The sequence below is a fragment of the Numida meleagris genome, chromosome 10 (genome assembly GCF_002078875.1).
Source record: "Numida meleagris isolate 19003 breed g44 Domestic line chromosome 10, NumMel1.0, whole genome shotgun sequence".
Lineage (NCBI taxonomy): Eukaryota > Metazoa > Chordata > Aves > Galliformes > Numididae > Numida > Numida meleagris.
The window spans coordinates 7,738,257-7,762,569 of record NC_034418.1 but is presented as its reverse complement, the minus strand read 5'-3'; positions in this window follow the sequence as shown (position 1 = coordinate 7,762,569).

The following is a 24,313-nucleotide window of genomic DNA, read 5'->3' as shown; positions in this document are numbered from 1 at the left end:
ACCAAGAACACAGTAATCCAGAATCAGTGTTATAAAACAGCAAATCCTGCTGCAAGACATTAAGGTACATCTGTCCAGTTGAAATCCTCTTACAGCATGACATTCATTACTGCGGCAAGAGGGTGCTTAGCAGAAACTGGATCAGGGCCTTACACAAAGATCCACGGATGAAACTTGGGCTAAGAAGGTAAAGCAGAGAATATTTTCTCATTTACAACTTTAAAAATAGTTACTATCTAGTAGCTATACAGAACTATTCCTCTAAACCTCCCCAAACCAGAAAATCTTTAAGAATCCCAAAACGAGATCTTGAGTGGGTGATTGATCAGGTTAAATCTTTACTACAGAGAAAAGCAGTACATATTCTGCACACAAGTGCTGTCTATAATTTTAGTTTTAAATCAATTTCTCAGCAACCCAAAGATGATTTGTTACACACAAACACTCACACGCAGTTTGTTGCCACCCGCGCAGGGCACCGAGCAGCTCTCCCCTCCTCCCTGCTCACGGGCCAGCATCAGCAGCCACATGCTCTGGTCTCATTATTTCGAAATCTTCATTACTTTTAAACCTGTGGCACCAAATCCAGGTTCCAAAACATTATGAAACATAAATAATCAAAGCTAAATGTCAGCTGTCAACATAAAATACCCTGCACAGGGCTCATTTACTGGAGAAAGGAACTGAAAAGCTGATTCAGGAGCTACCTTTGTTTTCCATGGCCACGAACCAGCACAGTGAGCACCAGCACCGTGCTGAGCCCTGACACAAGGTGGGGAGAAAGAAATGAGGCAGGAGCGTGCTGCTTGCACCTCTCCGGCATCCCTTCCCCAGCAGTGTTACTGGGACCAGTGCCAAGCAGCAGAGCTCAACAGCAGCTGTAGGAAGCAGCAGCTTTCCCCAGCTCTTCCCTGCTCCCTGGGCTCAGAGCAGGCCGGTGTGAACCAGCAGCTCCATACACCACTTTGGTTTGGCACAAAATGAAAGATGAAGTTTAAAAGAAGCTTTGTAGTCTTTTTCTCAAGCTAAGATGAAAACAATCACAACAAAGTAAACAGAAAAAACAGACAAAAACCCTGACAATGATGAAGAGACCCATGCTCCTTCCCTTGTCCCCGTACCGCGCTCCCACCAGCTATCAGAAGCTGTTTCCTTTGCTCACAGAAACATTTGTAGATCCACCACAGAGCCCTCCCCTCCATCTGGCAGCAGCGTGGGTCAGTGCAGGGCAGGACAGCCCCAGTGCAGCTGAACTCCCCCTGACAGAATGTTCCTTGGAGGGGCACCAGCCGGACTCACTGCAAAAGCAGCGGGCGCTGCCCATGTGGCTCCTTCATTTGCAAAAGCGCAGGTGAGGGGAGGTCAGGAATTTTCTTCAGGCTGTAGATTCACCTTCAGCAAGGTTGTGAGTTTCTCATCTTTCAGCTGGCTGTCCATATTCACCTCATGAAATAAAGGCTATGGAAACCTAGCAGTGCTTAAGTTCATCTGGGTGACATTGGCAACAAGAGGCCTCAAATTCATTTCCTTAATGGTTTCCTCCTCGGCCTGCCTACGATGACAGCCTGAGTGAAGCAGCTCTCCACAGACAGCGATGAGAAGCAGCAAGAGGAATTCCAGCCCCAGGTGGGTGCCATGTACTGCCCAGCAGCCAGGTGAGGCGAGTGCCTTCTCCTCCTGCCCCTTGGCATAGGGTTAGAGAAGTAACTTTTCTGCAGCAGTGCATTTTACTCTGCACCTTAGAATTTTCTCATAGAAATTCAATCCCTGATCAACACCTTGGATATTTCTGAGCCCAGGATTGTTATTATAGATGGATGCAAAGTCTATTAAGCTTTAAGTATCATGTATAAAACAAGCGACGGGCAAACACTCTCGAGGAGAAAACATTTCACAGATATTTTTGTGACAGAAGTGCTGCTTCTGCATGCAGCATGAGCAGGGCTGGCTGGTTGGCAGCGCTGGGACTGCCCTGTGCAGCAAAGCACTGTGCCAGGTGCACAGCCACAGAAACATTCCAACAGCAGAAGGACCAAACATGAACGTGGAAACATGGAAGACGGTGCTGGTTTCTGCATAACAGCTATTCATAACGCTTGAGGCTCACTAATCCATTCTCAAAGGCCTCTAACAGCACACAGTAAGTTAGGGGGTGAAACTGTGTACGCATTTGTTTAGTCTGAGTATTTTACTCTTATTTCATTGCTACTTATTTCTTACAACTTCAGCTGAGCATGTCTGAGTTCGGTCCTCTCAGGAATTTCTGTTCCTTTGTTTCACTATCACTAAAAATTTTTTATTGCTGCTGTTATTAAACATCCAGAAGTGAGCCACAGACACTCCTACAGGGTATTCTGTGCCACTGAAAGATGCATAGCACACAGAAAGCCCTCTGACTTAAGCAAGCAGACTGTAAATTCAGACTTCCACACTCCCCGCCATCGGATACAGAACATCACCAAGCGGCCAGGCCCCTCAGAGACGGGGCAGACACACACGTTAATTTATTTTCTAGAGAATTAAGTGAAACCTTTGTGTAATTTTGACTTCTAGCATAATAACTCATCCATCATTTTTATCCTAGGAAAAAGAACACTGAAAAATTCTTCCAAGGTTGCATAATAACAATAAAAAGACTTATTTCTCTACACTCCACTACAGTGTTTCTGTATAGCTCTACGTTCTAGTTATACTGCAATATCTGTACCGTACTATTTGTCATTTTTTTCACCTTCAGATCCTGTCTTATCTGCCTGAAAACAAACCAACTTTTAATTTCCTTTAATCAGCACCTATTCCGCTGTGTATGAATTAAATGATTTCTATAAAGAATACAGTTCAGCTTCTGAAAATAAACACTATCTTGTAGAATTTACATTTCAATCACTTCTCTGCTATTCCCTTCAGCTGATCACAGACAAACTCAGTACAATGCTGCTAAAAGTGACTGCTGATGTCACCAAAAACAGAAACGGGGAGACATTCAGTGAGGAGAACTGCACCTCAAAAATGAAACAGCAGACATATGGAAAATGAATCTAGGAGTTTTGATGTTTGAAGTGATAAATGTCTATTTACATGCATTCACTGCAATTCACTTTAAAGCATTCTTGATCACATCCAGCTTTGGGCTAACGTAAAACAAGAGAGGAAAAATTATGGCTTGGGGGAACACAGGAGGAAAGGAACTTCAGGTTTACTTTATCAGCATGATTTGGCCCTCTTCAGAGCTGTTGCGCTGATCGTTTGCACCTTGCATTTTCTGTCTTGCTCAACTCCAAAGGCAGAACGAGGAAAACAAATCCTGTCTTGCTTTCCAGATGATCAGTAAAGCATTCTGAAAGATTCAATGCACCAAACCACGAGTCTCTGAACATTATAGTTTAATAGTCTATGCTTTCTGTTTTCAACTTCTGTGATTTCTTTTACAGCTCCCAACAGAAGCTACACTCTATTAATATGTAATATTGGGTAATACACCTTGGAAACCACGTACACTGAAAAAAAAGTGGGGAAAAAAAAGGAGAGAACAAAAGGAAAAAGAAAGGGGAAAAGAAGTCTTTTCAACACCTTTTATCCATCTTTACGTCATCTCAAGTTCCAAAGATAGGAGCTGAAGATCTGGAATCCTTAGAAGTACATCACTTCTGAAATTATTGTAAAGCCAGCTCCACAGGAACAGAGAATTTGACATCTGCAGCGATGGAGGCACTGGTACTTTCTGAACAGAAGCACCTAAAAAGTGCAGAGGTCTCAAAAATTTCACATTATTCACATTTTACAGGTGGGAAAGCGTGAAGTGGAATTGAATCCTACTGAAACCCCCCACTCTTAGGTGCCTGTGGCTTTAATAAAATAAAAATATATCACTCTGCTCCTAAGATGTTTGCCCAGAAGGTGAAGAGAGACAGTCATATACTGAGAAATTAACTTCCTACTGAATGGTCGATCCCATCCACAGTGTTGATTAAGGACTGCTGGCAAACATTTATAGGTATTTTTGGCTTGTTATTAGGCATCCTTTCTTTTGGATGTGTTGGAAATACATTTGCACTGTTCTCTGTGCCTGGAGCACAAATAATTGATCCTGATTTACTACTGTCATCGGTGTCGGGTTTTATTTTCTATGAAATGTTTATGCACTGAATGTAAGCTCTCTTTCTCCTTACTTCAAACCTGATTCTGCTTCTCCCCCCCCAGGTAAGAGATCCTTACTATTATGAGGAAGCCAGGCTGCCAAACCCTGTTTCCCTATTTAGTGGATTAATCATGGTTCAACCCTGGTTACATCCAATGCAAATTTCCATTTGTGAACTGAATCATTTTCCAGGGTTATATACAAAGCATTCAATATTTATTAACAAAGACATGACAGTTATTGCATTGGTGGACTTTGGCCCTGGAAAATCTCAACCACAATAGCCAACCTAATTGATTTGCAGGCACGGGGCTTTACACGCTGTCTGTGTTTAAAAAATGGAAAGCATGTTCTCTGTGCCACTGTCATTTACATTGGCAAGCCCATTATCCCTCAATAAAAGAGTTTGACGCCACTGAGGATGAACACCTGTATTCTATTTGGAGCAGTCTACTTCATTTTCACAAAGCATTAGCGGAGTCATGCATCTCTGAGCACTCATTTGGAGGTCCTTATTAATGCAGATTTGTTTATTAAAAGAAAGAAGCTGGATTCGTGGAAGCTGTGTCCTACACGTAACTCCCAGACAGAATCTTGAGGCTTCTGGCAAAGCTCAGTTCCAGCATTTGCAGGGAAATCTTCTTAGAGGAGGCTCTTCAGATTGAATACATCAAAAAAAAAAAAAAAAGTATTTTCTCCATCTGTTTTTTCCACTACATCTCTTACGTCATTATACTCCCATAATTCGATTAGTAACACATAATTAGGAGGGCTCTGTACACTAGAAGAAATATTTAAGAACTAATACTCAGCTGGAAAAGAGATAGCCATTAAAGCAGCCTCTCTGTCACTCCACTGTGACACAATTAAATAGAAAAAATAACATATCAAATGCAAAAAAGTGGCACCAGATTTGCTCCTGTCAGAATACTATCAGTGTTCGAACGCAGAAAAACAGTATATTCACCAGTTTGAAAGATTAGAGCCTTTGAAAATACAACTTAAAAAAAAAAAGACAAAAACAACAGAAGGATCAAGATCTGAGCAGATTGAACAAATTTGATATTCTGTCTATAGGAAGCCAGGCATAGTAGCCATCTTTATATGTTTATTCACTCTAAAAAATTGCAAAGAAGTTACCCAGCAGCTTTCCAAAAAGGCCAGTAGTTTCTCAGCAAACATTCCAGGGCTAACATGGACCTTGCTTCCCCTTGCATACGAACTCCTTCCCAAATCCTACTCCACCATGATACGTTTGGTGTACTGCACATTTCTCCTTAAATCCAATGGGTTTTTAAATTGTTAATTGCTTTTCCTCTCCCTCTTCAGACTCCAAATAGAGCACTCCAGTGACACAGCACTGCATGCACTATAGCACAGTGTGTAACACTGTGCTGCACAAGCCCAAAGGAACAGCCCAGGCTGCAGGCAAGACGGGCTCAGAGGTGGTACAGGATTGTGAGCCCATGTGCAAACAACGGGGTACTCACAGAAGCATCCTTGTAAATAATTCTGTAAATGACAAACCACTTTGGTTTCAGAAACAGTACACAGCTGTCTTTTTGTTTGTTTGTTTTTTACACTCTATTATGTGCTGAATAATTCTATCAATACAAACAATAGACTTAAATTTTTTTTTAAATGTAACATAGATGATCTTGAAGGTCTTTTCCAACCTGAGGAATTCTATGATTCTATGATTGTCATATACAGATAAAACTGAGATAGATTTAATAACATCATTAATGTAAGCCATAGAGTGCTCTCTCCTTGATGGAGAGAAAGATTAAATGTAAAGGCTAACACTGGGTGCAATGTCTAAGCTGGTAAAATGTAAAACTGAACAGCATCAGTAGGGCCACTTAGAATATCTTTTGGCGTTCATTAGTACTCCTGTGGCAAGAAGAAGTTCTAAAGGATGTATGATGAGTTCAGTTTACTATTGGTCATGGTTTGCATACAGATGAGTATTAAATTAATCTTAACAATCATTCAGACTGTTTCAGAGGACAGACAGACTTCTGAAAAGGAAAGAAGCTGAAGGCTGGGCTCTTTCTTCCAGTGGTTTGTAGGGATTCCCAAAGGGTACTGTCAGGATTTGGGGATCTGAATACATATTTAAAACAGAGATCAACGAGTCAGCATACTGAAGCATGTTTTTCTCATGTACACAATGCAAAGTTTATATAAAACCATCTTTGTAAAGATAACTTCTCCTATACTACAAAGAAGGTAATATTAGCTTGTCAAAAAAATGCCTTGCCCTATTTGTACTCTTCCTGCATTTAGAAGCACAAAGTCAGGTACACAGCGTAAGCAAGAACAGATCTGCAAGAGCTTATTTAAAAGGTGCTAGTATGATCACAAAGCTTGATTCACTTTTTTATTATGACTTTCATGTGAATTAGTATGCATATAGGTGTACTTGGGGTGCAGAGGAAAGCAATACTGCACTTGCATATGAAATATTTTTCCCCAGACACATTATTCTGGATTGCATCAACAGCGGCTAATCATGGCTCTAAAGAAATAAAGCAAAAAGAGAATAGCGTTAATGAATTTTCCCAAATCAGATACAAGAAGAAAAAAATATGTACAAAATATTAATATTGTCCAACACTGTTTCTATTAAAGATGTTTTGCAAGTCCTGCTGCTTAAAATGTACAAAAGTAAGGTCATTAGGGAATATTTACTGCTTCCTATGATGTGATTTTTGCAATACATCATTCTTGCCTGGAACAATCACCTCTAGCTGAGGCTGCTGTTCATGTGGCCAAGCAATTCATTACATGCTGCTAAAACATTACACAGCCTCCACTGAAAAAATTTGTGGTAGCTTCCCTGCATCTGGTACACAGGGGTTCCCTGACATTGCCCAGAATTACACACATATGTGAACTGACAAGAGAGATGGTAATGAGGTTCAGCCTCTGGGTTTTGCTCTCCTAGAAGGTATTTGGGACCTCTCCACTCCATGCTGCAAATCACACTTGCTCAGTCAGTTCTGAGTGCAGGATTCAGCTGTCTCGACACTTTGGTCAGCAGAACATCGGTGCCTAGCAGCTTCCTTAGAGTGCTTTCTGTGGGGTCAGAAAACCCAAGACTGACAAACTATATGCCCGAATCCTACAGCTTTTTGCTTCCTGCAATAGGCTGCAAAGTAACCTAGATATTTTATATTTCATTATTGTATTTGTTATTTTTAGCTTTGATAAGCTGATAGGTTCCTGAAGAGCAAGGTCCTGTCCTGCAGCCCAGCAAACATCTCCTTTAGTCCATCTGCAGTTCCTTAGGGCTTTAGAGTCTTTTGGACTGAGGACGCCCATTACTGCCAACCACAGCAATCATTCTTCATTGCCTATACAGTTTAGTGGCATTAAATCTGACAGCCCTGCACATTGTTGTGTTATTACTGCACAGCCCAGCAGTGCTGCTGTAGTTGGTGGTCTGTTGGTATTACTTATTATAAACAGCAGTTTTCAAGGGACAGATAACTCTGCCATTTAAAATTGCACAAAGCTAAAGGCCAAAATAGAAATTGTCATTTCTCCCCCCCGTACTTTAAAATAAAGGAAGATCCCAACCAAAATGACAGGTTCTGTTGCAGCTTGACAATACATCAGTGCCTGAAATGTTTCCTAGGTACTCTCAGATGCTGCTCTGCCCCCTGTATAGTAGACAGAAGCACCCCTGTGGACGTCAGGTCTGCCTCCCCCCTGAACTGCACTGCTCTGAAGAACCTCTGAAAGCAGTTCAGAGGTTACTCCTGCAGTTTACAGGCCTACACAAACATTACAACTTCTGACAGTCAAATATACTTCCCTGAAAGTCTATTTTTGGGCAGTTTGACAACATATGGAACTAAAAAAAGCAACAAAAAACCAAAACCAACCAACCAAAACCCAACAAAAAGTGAGCTGTGCATTCCATATCATGTCAGAGTGCTACTTCTTCAACTCCTTCTCTAGACAAGTTTTCAGGAATTTTTCCCCCATCTTTTGTTTTAAGGAGGCAGAAGTCCCTACGCAGCGCTCTGAGTTCTTCTAATTGCTAGAAAGGCCACTGTAAGCAGCAAATCTAACAACAGAAATCAGACAGTCCTCAGGGTGGTTATTATTTCCTGTGGTTTCTTAACGTGTCCCTGGAAACGGCAGGCTTCCTCAGCACCACAGACAGACTGCAAATCCCTTAACTCCAGTCCTCAAGTCCAAAGGGTCCCAAGGACCAGGGTGGCTGATAGTTCACAAGTGAGGTGCCACCACAGCATCTGAGAATACTGGCATAAGAATGCCATGAATTTTTCCTTACTCCTTAGATCTACCCACAGGAAGGGCTGAGACAATTACAGGAAAATTCTTCATGGGTCATGTAGGTGCAGACACACAGCCACACACAGGTGGACGTTTAGAGACTACACACAACTAAGGATTACTCTGCATAAACTTAGCAATTCTAAAATTCTCCAAGGATTCATTTCAAACAGCTCCATCATTAAGCTTTTGGGATCCCATGTTCAGATGGATATAAAATGATGCTCATATTTAAGATTAAGAACTCCGCACATTTTCTCCCAGTGTTAGGAGTTTTTCAAAGTAGCAGTTTATTCCACAGGAAAACTGAAAGTAAGTAGGAGGCACCCATATTTGCATGAGCAGATCAGATAAACTGAAGATTTTAATATGCAATTACCCTTCCTGAAGTACAGTTCCATGTACATAATATCTAATTGGGGCTTACTACATTCTAAGAGCACGAAGGAAATAAAATGGCTGTGCAAAATTTGACTTCACATTAAAATTCAGATTCAACAGGTGGAAAAATTGGAAATAAAGTTATACACTAAGAAGAGATACCTTGCAATAAAGACGGGGGGGGTGGCGGTGGAAAAAAGAATCGAATCTGTAGAAGGCTCTTAATCGATCTTAAAATGACACAGAAATAGTTGCAAAGCACATAATGTGAGGCCAAGGAGAAACAATCAATTGAGAGCTGGGGGACAAGTATGGCAAATGTGAGAACTCCAGAGTTATGAGAAAGTGAAGTGCTGTTTGGCAGACCACTGCAGAAGCCATTGGTAATAACCAAATCAAACATCCAAACTAAGCATCTAATCAAAACAGCTGTTAGTGATTTTAGGGGTCTTTTTTCAGTTGCTACTACCTGCTGTCATTTGAGCCCTGAAAGGCATTGGTTTTATAAACCTGCAATTTTGTCTTGGGTGTGCAAGGCTGGATGTGCACCCCCAGAGAAAACACCAAGCTGCTCTAGGTGTCACTTTCTGTGCATCTCATAACTAAATAAATTCACATTTACAAAAAACAAAACAGAATTAATCTAGCATGCCTGAAAGGAATTGGCTGCTCTTCTGATCCTCTTCTAGCCTTGCAAGAAATCTCTGAAATAGTGGATTTCTGGTGCTTTTTTTGTTTTCCATTAACAAAATGTAATAATGTTTTCCTCTCTCAGATATCCGAGAGATATCAAAATTCTCAAGACCAGCCCTCTCCCATGCATCAGGCACACAGCTGAAAAGATTTCTAAACTGTCTTTATACATGCCTTTATGTAGGACACTTAGATCTCAGTATTTCCTTTTATTTTCAAGTAAGCAGCTGTAACCCCCATCAAGCAGTCACTCGATGTGAAAAGTTTAGATAAGTTGCTGAATCTTAGGATTGTTTCCTTATAAAGTGCAATATTTGTTTTTGATATCAGTCTGATGAAGAACAGCTACTGAATAGCACATTCTGAGAACATCAGTTTTTACTATAAGCTGCCCCATTTTACTGTTCAGTGTGAAATGTTTAGAATTTTAAAAATGTCCTTTAAACAAATAATCTTTTCTATTACAATGCCTCTTCCACTTTTTGGAAAAAGTGCCATTATTTTAATGTTTGTAGAAATTTGTGGGGTTTTTTTTTTTCGGTTGATTGGTTGTGGGCTTTTTTGTTTTGTTTTTAGTTTAGTAAAAATGTCATTTTTTGTTAAAATTTGTCATCAAAATTTTCCAAACAGAAGCCATTGCTGGCTTGAAAAGTGACAACAAAGTGTAAGAGTTTACGGGGTATAAAGCTGCTTGGGAGAATTTCCTTTTCTTAGAGATTTCTGGAATGACAGAATGGGTTGGGTTGGAAGGGACCTTACGGACCATCTGGTTCCAGCCTCCCTGCCAGGGGCTCCTTCCCCTAGATCTGGGATTTTTTTGGTACTTCTGAAGGAGTAACTACTGCATATAGTAAGGAGCACAATTTGTATGGAACTGTATTGCTTAGCTGATAACTAGATCCCTATACTTTTATTTGTAAGTTATCATGCAAGAAGAGACAGACTACTGAACTGAACAAAGTTGCTAGTCATACAAAAATTACTGAATATCAAGACAACAGTAACAAAATCCAATTTATAGTATTATTGCTCAACACCCTGTGATACAATGCAGTACATACATGTAATACTATTCCTAATTTCAGAAGATTTATCTATAAAGAAAGCTCTAGGATGTAAGTCATGACACTTGCACTCTGTTTGCATGCTAAATGCTATTCCCTTTCCTATCTGAATAACAAAAGAAAAGAAGAAAATTTGATTTAAACAGGTAGAAGGGAAACTGATGTAGAGCCTCTGCATATGCTGAGAATGTAGGTTATATTCACTCATGCTCAAAGAACAGAAGAAATCCCAGTGGAATTGCTTCCATTTTGAGAAAACAGCGAAAAAACCCACCACCAACAGAAACTTGAAGCTCTCCTTCTCCTCTTTCCTTTCTTCAATACATTTACATTAAAAAAAGACAGAGGCTCTTTTTTAGATGCTTTTGCAGTTCATATACTCCTCCTGAAGTAATAACGTCACATAATATGCTAATTTCCACAGCAACCACCTGAAGTTACAAATTCTGTATATATATTATGCCAAGGATTAAATGAAATATAAAGAAATAGAAGATCCTGGGTTTTTTTTGTACTAATCTGATATACTCAAGTAAGAATAAGGATGATGAATTTATGCTATAACAGCAACAACTGAACCCTAATACTTCATTTATGACTTCATGCTCATTTTAAATTTTCCTAAATGCCCTTGGTTTAGGAGGTTCTGACTTGCCAGAACATATGACTGCACTGATAGCCCAAATCTAGGATAAAAGTTTAGGATTCCCCATCCTTCAGAGTACTTCTGACCTTCCCAGCCCTTCACAAGCCATCTTGCCACAGCCTGTGGCAGCCAAGGAGTCTGTGTTGTGGCTTACACACTCATGGACAATATCAGCAAGCTAAGGAAAAGAAAAACATAAGTGATATGCATACAGACAGAATTAGTGTCCTCCTTTAAAGAAAAAAAAAAAAAAAGCTGCAAAGATGGAGAAATTCCACACTGTAAAACCTGTGTGAAAAGCAGTTATGCTCCTAGGCAGAATCACAGTGCTACCAACAGAAAATATGCCACTTTCTTATATTTTAACACCAGGCAGCAGCAGCTTGAATCTAAAGATCCAGAGTTTTTGTGATCTTCTCCAGCTGCTGGCAACTCATCCAGTGAAATTGGATTAATTCCGGACACAGAGCAAGCCCTGCCATAGTGCACACCTGGGCGTGGAGACAGTGCCTGCTGCCCGCAAAAGGCTCCAAACTTGCAGCAGTTAGTTGGGGTCTTAGAAGTAGCAAGTGCACCTGGGATCATTGGACAAATGACCATTTTCTGATATTACAAATGATGGATAATATTACGCTGTACATTTACATTGGCTTAGTGGTTTGTTTGATAAGTTTATTGCTTCTGTGCTTTAAGACATTCTTCTATAATAAGATAATTTGGAGCTTCACATTCAAGATATTTCATCATAAACCAAAGTCACTAGAACCGCAAAGTAAGTAAATAGAAAATAGCGTTAGGCAGGAAGATACTCAAAATGGAGACTGATATAGTTACCAATTAACATTTAGATTGTCTGTACAAAGCGATGCCATAAATTCCCACTCCCCTTCTCTGTATCGCTGCCAGAAGCCTGTCTATCTGCTGTGTACCATTTCAAGGAACATTTGTGCATTTCTTGGTTTCCAGAAAGTACTCGTGCACATGAATGGCAACGCAGCCAACACATTGCTCTTGGTAACCCAGCTAACCTTCAGTTCCTTACTTCACAAAGAACCCTTCCAGGAGGCAGCAACTACAGTTCTTCGGAGCATTATCTAAAAGGGAAGGCACCAATTTAGCAGCACAGTGTAAATGTACTGTTGTTAACACAAAAAGGCAATGTCTTACTTTTCTACTGCTAAGTTCAGCTTAACACACCCATAAATTTCAGCTGCAGCCTGTGCTGAAAACTAAGCTTGGCTCTGCCTAGGCACTGGGTACTGAGCTCATTAGACCTAAGAGTGAAAATCTGAAAACTGTTTTGTTTCATCTCACCGTTAGGTTTTTCTTGCTGTAACAAAACTGCTATTCCGAGCATTTAAAGAACCAGTTTTTAGGTACAGCTTCAAAACAATCGGACTTTCCCTACCATGGAGCTTCTTGGTTGAAGATCAGTTTTAGGAAAAAATCAGGACTACATTCTCTTTTTCTCTCAGATTGACAAACCAGTATGCTAAAACAGGTGGTAAGAGTCAATTCTCATGCCTCCAAGCTGTTTTTCCACTTCAGATGGGGGGAAGGAAGCTAGGAGCTGAGGCTGAAAACTCATTCAGAAAAGAAATCCTTAAGCAGTATAAGCATAGAGTTTGAAAGAGAAACCATGAATACATTAAGAGAAGGCCTGAAAGAACAAAGGAATCCCAAATTAAGATTACATCCTGTCCTTATTTTCTCTGCTTTTACCAGAGTGAGGAAGAATCTGAAAAAATAACTAAAGGTTTTATTTATTTATACTAACAGACCACAATGGCACAGGGCGGAAGTGTAAAAACCATGTGTTAATTCTCTAGCTCCTACATTAACTCCACAAAGAGATTACAGAAACCTTCATTACTACAGCAAAGAAGTAAAATTAAAAAAGCCCTGCTAACATCACCAAGAGACAGCTCCAGCCTGCTATCCAAAGCCCAGCCTGCACAAACCACAGCTGTCCGGACCCCACCAGGCAGGGCTACATGCTCCATGCCATACACTGCTGGCACCGGTACTTCTAACATCAGTAGAATAACAGCTGCTCAGAAAACAAGGATGTGACATCCAGGTGCCAAGGCTGATTAAAAGCAATACCACTGACACTGGTGCAGCTATAAGTCAGGTAAGGGAAAGTGTTATGACAGTGTGTTGTTAGGAAGATAAAAGCGGAGATGAGAACGGAGAGATCTCTCTTTTCCTAAAGAAACCAGAACAGCCAGACAGTCCCCAGCTAAATGGTTTGCTCTGTTACTGCACTATTTTAACCAGAAAACTACCCAAGAAACGACGTAGGAGAACATGGGAATGGACAACTCAAAGAAAGAAAATCAGATTTATACACAGAATATATTTTTCAGACATGATGCAGAAATATACTTCTTATTCTCTACTTTTATTCCATAATGACCAGCTTAAAATCAAGATTAAAGCAATATGTTATCAGCTGCATAAGTGTGACTAATTCCTAGTATTAGTCAGCCTCAGATTAACTTCATCAGCTTCACTGCAGTTGCTTTTACTGATGGAAGCAAAATGAAAATCTGACAAAAAAAAAACATAGGTTAGCCTTTGTTCAACTCAGAACTTTGCTTTCCAAAATATTTGTTCCATTTTTGATAATAATTATAGTAGGTTTTACAGCAGATAGTTATTGTAACTAATTTATACTTACATGAATAATTATGAACAAGAAGAATGCTTGCTTATGGTATTTCCTCACATCTGGAGAAGACCAGAAGCACAGCAGCATCTGTCTGGATGCTGTCGTGAATTTGTCACTATTTATTCACTGAACACTTATTCTTTTCTCTCCTGATGATAAATGTTCTAGTGGAACCTCATACATTTCCCATCAACTTGCGTCACTGGTTTAGTGAATTATTGAACAGGCAAATCGCATTCACTTAAAAGAGATAGTAAACAAACTAACTACTCAATACATATTAATATCTTCATATTAATCAATACACAGAAACTGCCTGTTACAGAAGGCTTTTTTTTTTTTTTGCCCATACCTGTACATTCACATGTAATCAATTACTGCTTCCTAGCAGTCTGAAAAAACTCTGGGACAAAACAATTGCTTCATGTGCTTCCCCACGCTCCTCCCCACCCAGCTGCAGTGTGTCTCTTCCTCAATTTTTGTCTCCAAAAAGTTAGAGACAAAACAATTGTCTTAATGCTCCCCAAAACACGTCAGCACTGCTGAGATGACAATTTGATGGTCTCCATTTAAAGAACTGTTACGATAACAAATTGCAAAAAATAAGCATTTTTTTTCCTGGCATTTTTCAGTTTTTTTCTATTTTTCTTTTTTATTTGCGGACATTTCAATGTAATTTTTAGTCACTTTTCTCCTGACAGAATAGGGCAAATGCTGCCTCAAGTCCCTGATTTATAATGCATATACATTCAAAATCTAGTATGCAAAGTACTTTTATCATCCACAACACCACTGCAGAAAGAAGAGATTAGCACTGGGTTTGTTTCCAAGTTTAAAGGTAATCAACACATTAAAAAAATACATTGGGGCTTTCACCAAAGCAAAGGAACGATAGTTCTGAACAATGCAAGCTTAAAACAATTAAGTTGTATGAACAATACTTTTCTAAGGCAGTTCAGAAAAATGAGCGTTATTGAACCTGCAGACTTGGAGGCTGCAATTCAAGCACTGCAATTCCAACCACACTGCTCAGGTCAAAAAGTAACAAATCAAGCTGATGGAAAGCAAGGTGATGAAGTCTTACATGATTATACAACACAGACACAGATGGACAAGCATAGAGGCGAGCTTGCAATAAAATATATCAGCACTACTGTTGCTGATGTAAATATCAGCTTTTATTGCTGTCACCATCTTTCACAGCTAAGCTATTCACATATTTTAATTAATTAATCTCTCTAGCCTGCAATCTCCTACCTGCATTTCAGGGTATGAGACACTGTCATAAAGGAGAAATAAAACACAGCACAGAACTATCCACTCACAAAGAGAACTGCAGTGTGCAAAGTCAGAAAGAGTAAGTTCAGGCTTTAAAAGCTGACTCTAGCTGAAGATTGGCCAACTTTCACATTTTCACATTACAAACACAGCAATGTTTTTATTCGATTTGGGAGTTCTCCCTTTCACAGGAGCAAGAGAAGCAAGGTTGCTCAAACACACAAAAGACTGGGTTAAAACCTGAGGAACTCCTCTATGCATCTACAGTACTACTGCAGAAGAATGTAAAGAGTAAGGTCAAGCAGTGACCTTACATTGAAACATTCGATATTATGACAATCTTGAAATCTTTCTACAGCTCCCCAGGGCCCCAGCCATCCTGACAAGTGCTTGGTGGGGGTTTTTCCCCATTGAACACGCAGGCAGGATGCAGACCCTGGGCAGCACAGAGCCCTCCTGGGGGCTCATTCTCCTGTTTCCACACCCATGCCCTTGGCAGCCCTTTCCCACCTCCTTGCAGTTCTCATCACTTTGCTTTGAATGTTGGTGCCCAGAAGGCAGCAGTGCAGGGGCAACAGGTCTGCCCCACTCCTCATCTAACTCAGCCTTACAAAAGGCAAAGGCACCTCCTCTCCATCCCAGGGAATCTCCTCTAGGCATCGCTGGTGAGCCCATGTTACTTCCTGTGTCTAAAGAAGGTAGACAGAAATCTAACCCTGTGTAATCACATATTTATAAAACGTTATGAAAACAGAAGAAGAGCCAAGCAAGGGAACAGAACCATAACTCTCAATGTTTGTCAATTATTTTTTTCAGACTTCTGATAATTTCTGTCACTCTTCCCTGGATTCTATCCATTTGGACTCCAAATTTATTGTGGCGATGCATCATGCTTGCTCTGAGTCTCTAAACAGCATGCTTTGTATCATTATTTTTCCTCTCATTTTTATTATTTTAGCACTTCAATTCTTCTAATCAATGTCATGCAAATGAATTCAAATTTCTCAAGACAAAAACTGGACTAATACAGATTGACTACTATGAAAGACAGGTGTGTGGCAGACCTCTTATCTTTCCCATCTGGAGAGAAACCAGCAGACAACCAGAATTCCCAGTGCAAAACACAACACCAGGGGGAAACAAAGCAACCATACGTGAAGCACACAGGGTTATATCTGAACTACAACATAGAATTTTCTTAACTCCAGCTCATATGAAGCAGCAGTTGCTCCCAGAGACACTATACATTCCCAGTGAATATGAATCAAGTCAACAAAATTAAAGCCATGTAAAACAAGTAAGAGCAGACACTTAACCTTATAATTTCCTCTACAGTCAGGTATTTGCAAGAAATTGCTTCACTCTAACTCCGTATTAAGGTCCGAAATTTATGTACTGCAATTGAAAAGGTTTTCACATGTGTTTTAAAAATTTCTGCCCAATGTGCCAGGGAGGCTGCTGTAAAACAGTTTCTCTGGAAGGTCTTAGGCTAATAGCACGGTATTGCTCCCTACTGTGTTCATTGCAGCATCAGAAAGGAACACGTATTTATTACTTAAAAACAGCTTCAACCTGTATCATCTTGTCTGCATGACAGAATCCCTTAGAGATGTATCAGTATATGCAGAAACTCTGCAACGGCTTTGAATCCACTCTCTCTTCTCGGCATTAAAAGCACTGTGTGTATTTCAATCTACCTGTGCTTCATTAGCACGTTACAATCATTTCAGAAGCAAAATTCGTGCCACAGTGTGCAAGGGGAGAAGAATCCATATAAGAATATTTTGAGCTGCAATAAACAAGAGCACTGAAGCAAACTGACTGCTCGGGACTGAGCAGCTATTGGTGCTGCCATTGCCGTATGCTGAGAAAGCCACTGCACAGAGCAGCATCTTCCACCCCAGCAGGCTCCAGCAGCACACAGCTAATCAATCATTGCTTTTAATCTCACTGCAGCCTGGGTTACTGCCCCATGGCTTTCTATTCCATGAAACAAGTTTTCTTGCACTTCTGTGGCTTAGGTAACCACAAGAATAACATGAAATGGCATTACTTGTCTCCTCTATATTCCTTTACACACAAACTTTGGGATGATGGTTCAAATGAAAGATGATTAATCTGTCATGAAGTTATTTGTGCTTGCTTCTAGCACTCATTAAACCCTACGCAACACAGTATTTGATTGCATTTCAATAAAGAACAGTTAAACCAAAAAATACTCTGTTCTTAAACCTGCATTTGCAATGGAGGCAAGCACAGTGTCCAAGTTGAGGCTGATGGTGCAAGACTGTTATTACCGTCAACATACAGAGCACGCATGTTGGCCGCTGCAAATAAAGGGTTCCAGTACATAGTTTTGGAAAAAAAAGTCTCAGGTCAGTACATCAGTTCGACAAGTGAACATTTAGAGAGACTCAAATCTCAGTGTTCTAAATCATTAGAGCTACTTTAAAATCATTGTTGTAAGCACTGAATATACAATGAATAAACTTGATCTAACAACAATAACGCCATTTATTTCCTTAGAACTGTTTTGTATTTAATTCTTTTCAATAAAATATTTCTCCAGTGGCTTATGATATCTCTCTGCAAAGATCTGAGCGGTGAGTTAACCCCTCACCTTTTCTCACACACAATCCATTCGTCTTTAAGAAGAAGGAAGCAGGCACAGGAATGAAAGTACCAACTTCCAGCTGGAACCGCTGCTGGCAGGGGCAGCCCAGAGCCTCAGCCTGCAAGAAGGGCCCCAGCACCAGGTACCGCTACCATTCTCAGGTGCTCATTTGATAGTTTGACGTGGTTTCAGCGGTTCCATCATACAATGAAAAACACACCTCCAGTATAAAGAAACCAAACCTCTAGGCAAAAGCCAGGGGCTTTCAGATATTTTATTTTTTAATCCCAAAAAACTAGCACAACATTGTCACTGCTTTTAGGAGGGGATGCAGCCGCAAGAGCTGGCAGCAACAGGCAGACAGCTGCCCTGCTCCCCTCCCTTTCCTGGGCTAAGTTACAAAAAGAAAAAACCCTATAAATAAAAAAAAATAATTAAAAAAAAAAACAGTCCTTTGGGAGAGTTTCAGGTAACAACAGAGGCCTTGGAAACATACAGACAGGAATGCTTCCCCAAGAGCCCTCTGCAAACAACCTCCTCACCAGACTACCCAGGCTGGGTAATTGTTGGTAGAAACCCTTGTTACATACGGATTCTCACGTCACAAGCAAAAATACTTAGCTATCCTGGCCCCAGGCACCTGCACAAATGGAAAAAGACCCCTTCCTACCCTTATCCACCATTTCCCCAGACAGAGCTTCATAGTCAGAGCCCACGTCCCGTGCCCACTGGTGCCTGCCTGTCACCTCCTGCTGCCCTGAAACCTCCGACACCCACTTGGTTGCCCAGGACCTAAATGCTTTACTCCCAATTGCATTTCCTACAAGTGTAGACATTCACTTGTATACAGAAAACTAAAAACATGCTGAGGGCGCATCTTATGGTACTGATTAGGGCTTTTCATTGGAAATGAACAAGTAGTATTTTAACTGAACTTAGTAGAAACTGATATCAAAGTTACTTGCAGCATAAACAATTGAACTGTGTAAATGGTGTAAAAACAACATGAAAATAATCTCGCTGCTGGGAAAGAGCAAATGCAAGGAGTTTCTTGGTGTGTAAATATATAAATGTATTCCTCATGTTTTTTTTCTCACGGTGTACACATAAAAAACAATTGCACCAGAATTTAGAGATTATTTAGAGACTATACTATAAAAGAACAGCAGCCCAAAGAAGGAGTACTGTTGTAAAAATTGCATGAGTGGCAAAAATAACATCTCTAGCTACAAATTTTCAAGAAATTTTTACTACATTATCAAAACCCCCTAAAGATGAGACTTGAAATCTGAATCCAAGTTGCCATATTTAATTACTAAATAAATCTTGGACTAAATCCTCTGAGCTGTTTTTAATAATTGAAGAATTTCCTCCTACAAATCCTTCCAAAGGTAAAAACTCATATCATTTGATATAACTGCATGGCTTTCTGACCTCTGTAACATGGAAGAACAAATTATAACTGTAGAATGTTATTGTAACTTTGGAACATCCTAGGTACATTTACTATTCAGATTTCTTTGATATCCCTCTGTTGCCTGACTTACTGCGCAGTTATCCTGATGCAGTCACACAGTTCTACAAAGCCTTGGCAGTTGTGAGAAGCATTCTGCTTGAATTAAACCCCCAGATCTTACCACTCCCAGAGTCTGACTTTCATTACAGAGCTGAGATTGGGGTTAAACTTCATTTAACACAGCAACTGAGACTTTAAAGAAGCAGAAATTCTAAACAAGGAAATGGTTTCTATAGGTAAAGATCAAACTTAGATTTTCAGAAAACAACAACAACAACCCAACTGACTTTGCACCAAGATCTTCCTGCCAAAATCATCCTGCCAGACATGTTTCACCTTTTAAGCAAGCCTAAACGTTGCGTTTGATTCATTCCAAGGTATATAAGCAGAAAAGATACGAGGGTATTCTAAAAGCTAAACTATGCTAAGAAATTTTCTTCCATTTTAGGGAGATCCATTTTTCAAAAAAATGCTTAAATGTACACACTCAGTCTGCTGTCATTGTAAACTATTGGTGCTTTCAGTGCTTTTTAGATAAAATTATATCCTGGTTTATTTCAAATCTGTGAAGTCAGTGAATGATAGTTAATTGCTCAGTCATGTAGTGTGTGCAGCTGGAGAGCAGATATTTTCTGTTCCAGTTTCCCAAGCTTGCTTTAAGTATGTTCTCATGGGTCCCTCTGAAATTCCCTCCGCTCCATCCTCTCACCAAACATACATCTCTCTGTCTCCTGAACCAATTTGTTCTATTTTTGTTAGCATTGTAAATTTAAGGTAATGACAAGACTTTTGTCTTTGGTCTCCAGGCAGCTGAAAAATCTGGGTCTGGATTCTTTCATCTGATTCACGCATGATAATATGCCTGCACTAAGCCCCACTGTTTCCTGATAGGGTCCTAATTGGTTTCTAAACATACCTATCCAATTGCAAAAATCAGGAACCATGTTATCAGCATACAAGTATTTCAGATATTTAAGATGCACAAATGCCTCTTCCAACATCCAGCTATCCTATAAGAGCTTCGCATTTTAATAAAAACATTCCCATACATATGTTAAATACTTCAAGTGCTTATAGATTACTGGGTACAGTATATTTTCATTCATTTATATCTCAAGAATATTTTTACGTTAGAAGATCATCAACACAAGCACAGACGCTAGGGATTTAATGCAGATGATAAGCAATATTTTTAGTGTCCTTCAAATGGCATATTCTAGAAACATAAAAATCAAATATTCTACAATAATTCTTCAGGTTTTTTGTTTTGTTTCTAATTAATCTTGCTGCTCACAAATATTTCTTATTATGTAAGTACTCCTGTTAGGAATAAATCTTGAGAATCCACACGTTTCAGCCTCTCTGACAACATCCATTAAAAAAAAAATCAAACCAAAACACTGAGAGAAAAAAGTCTGTAATTTTTACTTTTCCAGAGAGTGGAAAAAAAGCTCTAGACAGGACATCAGTGCTTATGGCTGAAAATTCATTTGTAAGTCTTATGTTTTCCTTACAAAAGCTGAAATGAGCAGATTTTTACTACAGCCAGATGTTTGCAGTGTGGTACAATGCATGTTAATCATGAAATGTTTTATTTGTATTTTGTAATTCTTGTCCAGATTAATTTACTGAATAAAAGATCAGCTGGAAAATCTATTAATAGTTTGGAGGCATCAATATAAAACAAGAGAGGAGACCACGTGATTTTGGACATTATTACTATGCTCTAGCAGTACCATACATTGGCTAAGAGATAGGCACAATTAACGTTTCAGAATAAATCAGCTGTCAACCAATTCTTCTCCCCTGTGGTCTTGCACAGCAGCACTAAGGAAAGAGAGGAGAAGGCTATACGCAGCACAGGCAGGGCTGGTTACAACTTCACATATTCCAAGTGCATTATCTGCGTATACGATTTAGCCTCGTAATAGAGCAAAGGTGAGTAGTTTGCCTCTTCTGTCTTAACTAAAGATCTTAAAAACAACTTCAGCAGGAAGGGACCTCTAGGGGTCACCTGAAGCAGTGCTAGCTCTGAAGTCATCACACCAGAATCTTGTCCTCCAAAGGCACAGGAAGCTGCACACCTCCCAGGCCCCTGATGTCAAAATTCCTAATGAGAAATTGCCCTAGTTGCAGCTTGCATCTTTTGTCTCTTCTCCTTCCATTGTACATCAGGTAGGGAGTCTGATCCCTACCTTCTCTCCGGCCCCTCATTCCCCTTTCTGAGAAAGGCAGAATTGCTTACCTTCAAATGATGCTTCCTTAATTCAAAAATTATTTTCCTTTTACAGCCAATGGATTAAAAGTCTATTTTAAGAAAGTCTTTGTCAGAATACAACAGTTACTTGGGGCAATGATACCAACAATTAAATACCTACATTTTTTTTTTTAAAGGGGTTTAGGACATGGCTGCTCTAAGTTGCAATGACTAGGTCTACATTTACAGTAGATGGTCTTAAAAACCACCAAAACTGACAAAGGCCACAGAGCAGTGAAGAGGTCTACAGGTAAAGTGTACCATCTATCATTTAAAACATCAAGCAATCTACTAAACTACTGCATCATTAAGTGAGAAAACTGCAACAGAGCAAAGCAGTTAATTCTTTGTAAGAGATCATGTCTCGCTATGGTCTTGCAATCGATAATACGGTGTTCTCTGAAAAGATGTCAGTGCTCCAGAAATATTCAGACAGCACAAGCACTCATCAGCATAGCTTCACTGCTATTGAAGGAACTACAAAGCAAAATCTTTCAAGAATGCAAGTATCCAAAGAACAAAAACAAGGATAAAAAGCGCTGAATTTCTTCATGACTATTTTTCATAGCTTTCATTTTCCTGTAATATAAATTACAAAAAGGAAACTCACCCTCCCCTTTCCAACAGAGGAGACTTGTCAGCCAGCAGACTGAGAGCTCAAGACTTCTATTCCAAAGAGGCTAAAAGACCAGATTATTTGCAGTTAGCTAACTGAATTCCAAAGGAACTGTATGTAGCATTTTCTAACAGCTTATGCAAGCACAAGCCAACTGAGAACAAACATAGCGTGAACTGTATATGATTCCAGACTCCTAATTATCCATACATACTACAACAGGCAGCATCACTGCATTAAACAAGTTAGCAGGTGAGTTATTCTTCTATCAAGAGGGTACCACAGAGACAACAAAACTTGGAAGCAAAGCAAAAGAACCAAGATCCCGTTGCTTTTGTTATTGGACAAATAAAGAAGTAAATGGCAAAGATTTTGTTCTAATGACAAAACTAAATGTTTACTCCCATAATCTTTCATTTACCTCAGTTCCTATGTGCAGACACATTCAGACCTCAGGTCTACTTTTCAGGAAAATTCCTTTCCATGGTCACATAACAAGACCAACCTCTAAAATGAATTCAAAAGATATTTTTAAAATATTTTTTTCAGTCATACAAGGTTACACGCTACAGTTCAATAGAAATTACTTCAACAGCTATGAGCAGCAGTCCTACTTGAAGCCATGGAACAATTAGGAATTATTTCATATTTCCACCATGTGCAGGAATTTGGCATGTAAAAAAAAAGATCATGTCCCTTGTAAAATCAAACCTGTACATGCTGCTCTGCATCCAGAAAAACAAAATATTGTAGCATATATTGAATATGCATCCTAGAACACGCTCTCTCTACTACCTCAAAGACAGGGCTGCAGGCTATATCTGGCTCAACAGGAAAAACTGAGTGTGATTTAATTATTCCCTTTGCTGGGATGACAAGAACAGCTGCAGGGGACAAGGACAGGGTAGCAGGCAGCAGGGCTAAGTAATCACTAGCTCTCTTCTGCATCACGCCGTGGTATTCAGACCTTATAACCTTCAGCTTGAGCCATTCCCTCATGCCCAGATCAACAGCACAAACTAATTCAGCACCATGAAGTAACTGGTGAAGCTGCAGGATATTCATCTAGTGTTTAAAAAAAAAAAAAAAACCTTCAGAGAAAGATTTATACAAGGCAGCAGCAAAGATCTGACACCCTGCGTATCAGTACAGAGCAGTGGCAGAGGGGAATCAGACATTGTTCTAAACTTCTTTAGCATTTGGTTTGTTCTTTCTTCAACAGGAAAAGATGACTATAAGAAGAGATGTGCAACTGCTCTACAACAACAGCAGCTCTGCTGGTAAAGCTGGAGCTCCAGATTGCATGGTTAGGACCTTAAGACCATTACTTTGAGGAATCCAAAAACTCACGCTCATCATCAGTGAAACCCAATCACAACCCAAGACACAGAGTCCTGCTGCAAAGACAAATCAGTAGTATACATGCAATAAACATCCCAGGTCTTATTTGTCAGTCTAACCCTCCCTCTAAACCCTGAAGCCTGGTATTGCTTTTGGTTGCAGGGAGCGCTTCCTCTAAGCTATTAGAATAACTAAGCCCTGGGCTGTCTGAATACCTTCACTTCTGCTCATCTTTCCCTTCTGAACTGCAGAGACTCCTCCAAGGTGGCACGAGTGGTGACTGCTTATGGCTGGGTACTAAGGACCCACAAATCCAGTTCCACTTCACTGCAGAAGAATGACAAGAGGTTTATGCCGTTGCCAGTTCTGCCTTTTATAAGTTTTCTACCAGTGAGAAGCAGCCACAGGGATTATTTAGATAGCTATGTGGAAATTATGAGATCATCACAAGAGTTTGTGACAGACACAGGCTTTCTGCAGTACTGACTATAGAGTGGTCTGAAATTCCGCAGTGGGTCACTTACGTCAGGCCTTTATAGGGTTAGAAACCCAAAAGATACATAATTACAATAGGAGAAGCAACAAGAAACATCAGTCACTATTTACCATAGTGATATCTGATTTCAGTAATTTTGGAGCAATAGTGTTATTTGGGGAACACACTTTATAAAAGCTATTAACTACTAGCAATCCAAAGCTGTAGGCAGGGCAGATAACCTAATCAATAAAAGTGTCCTTGTACAAGTTACGTAGTGCAGATCATTCTAACCATGGGGAGCTTGGT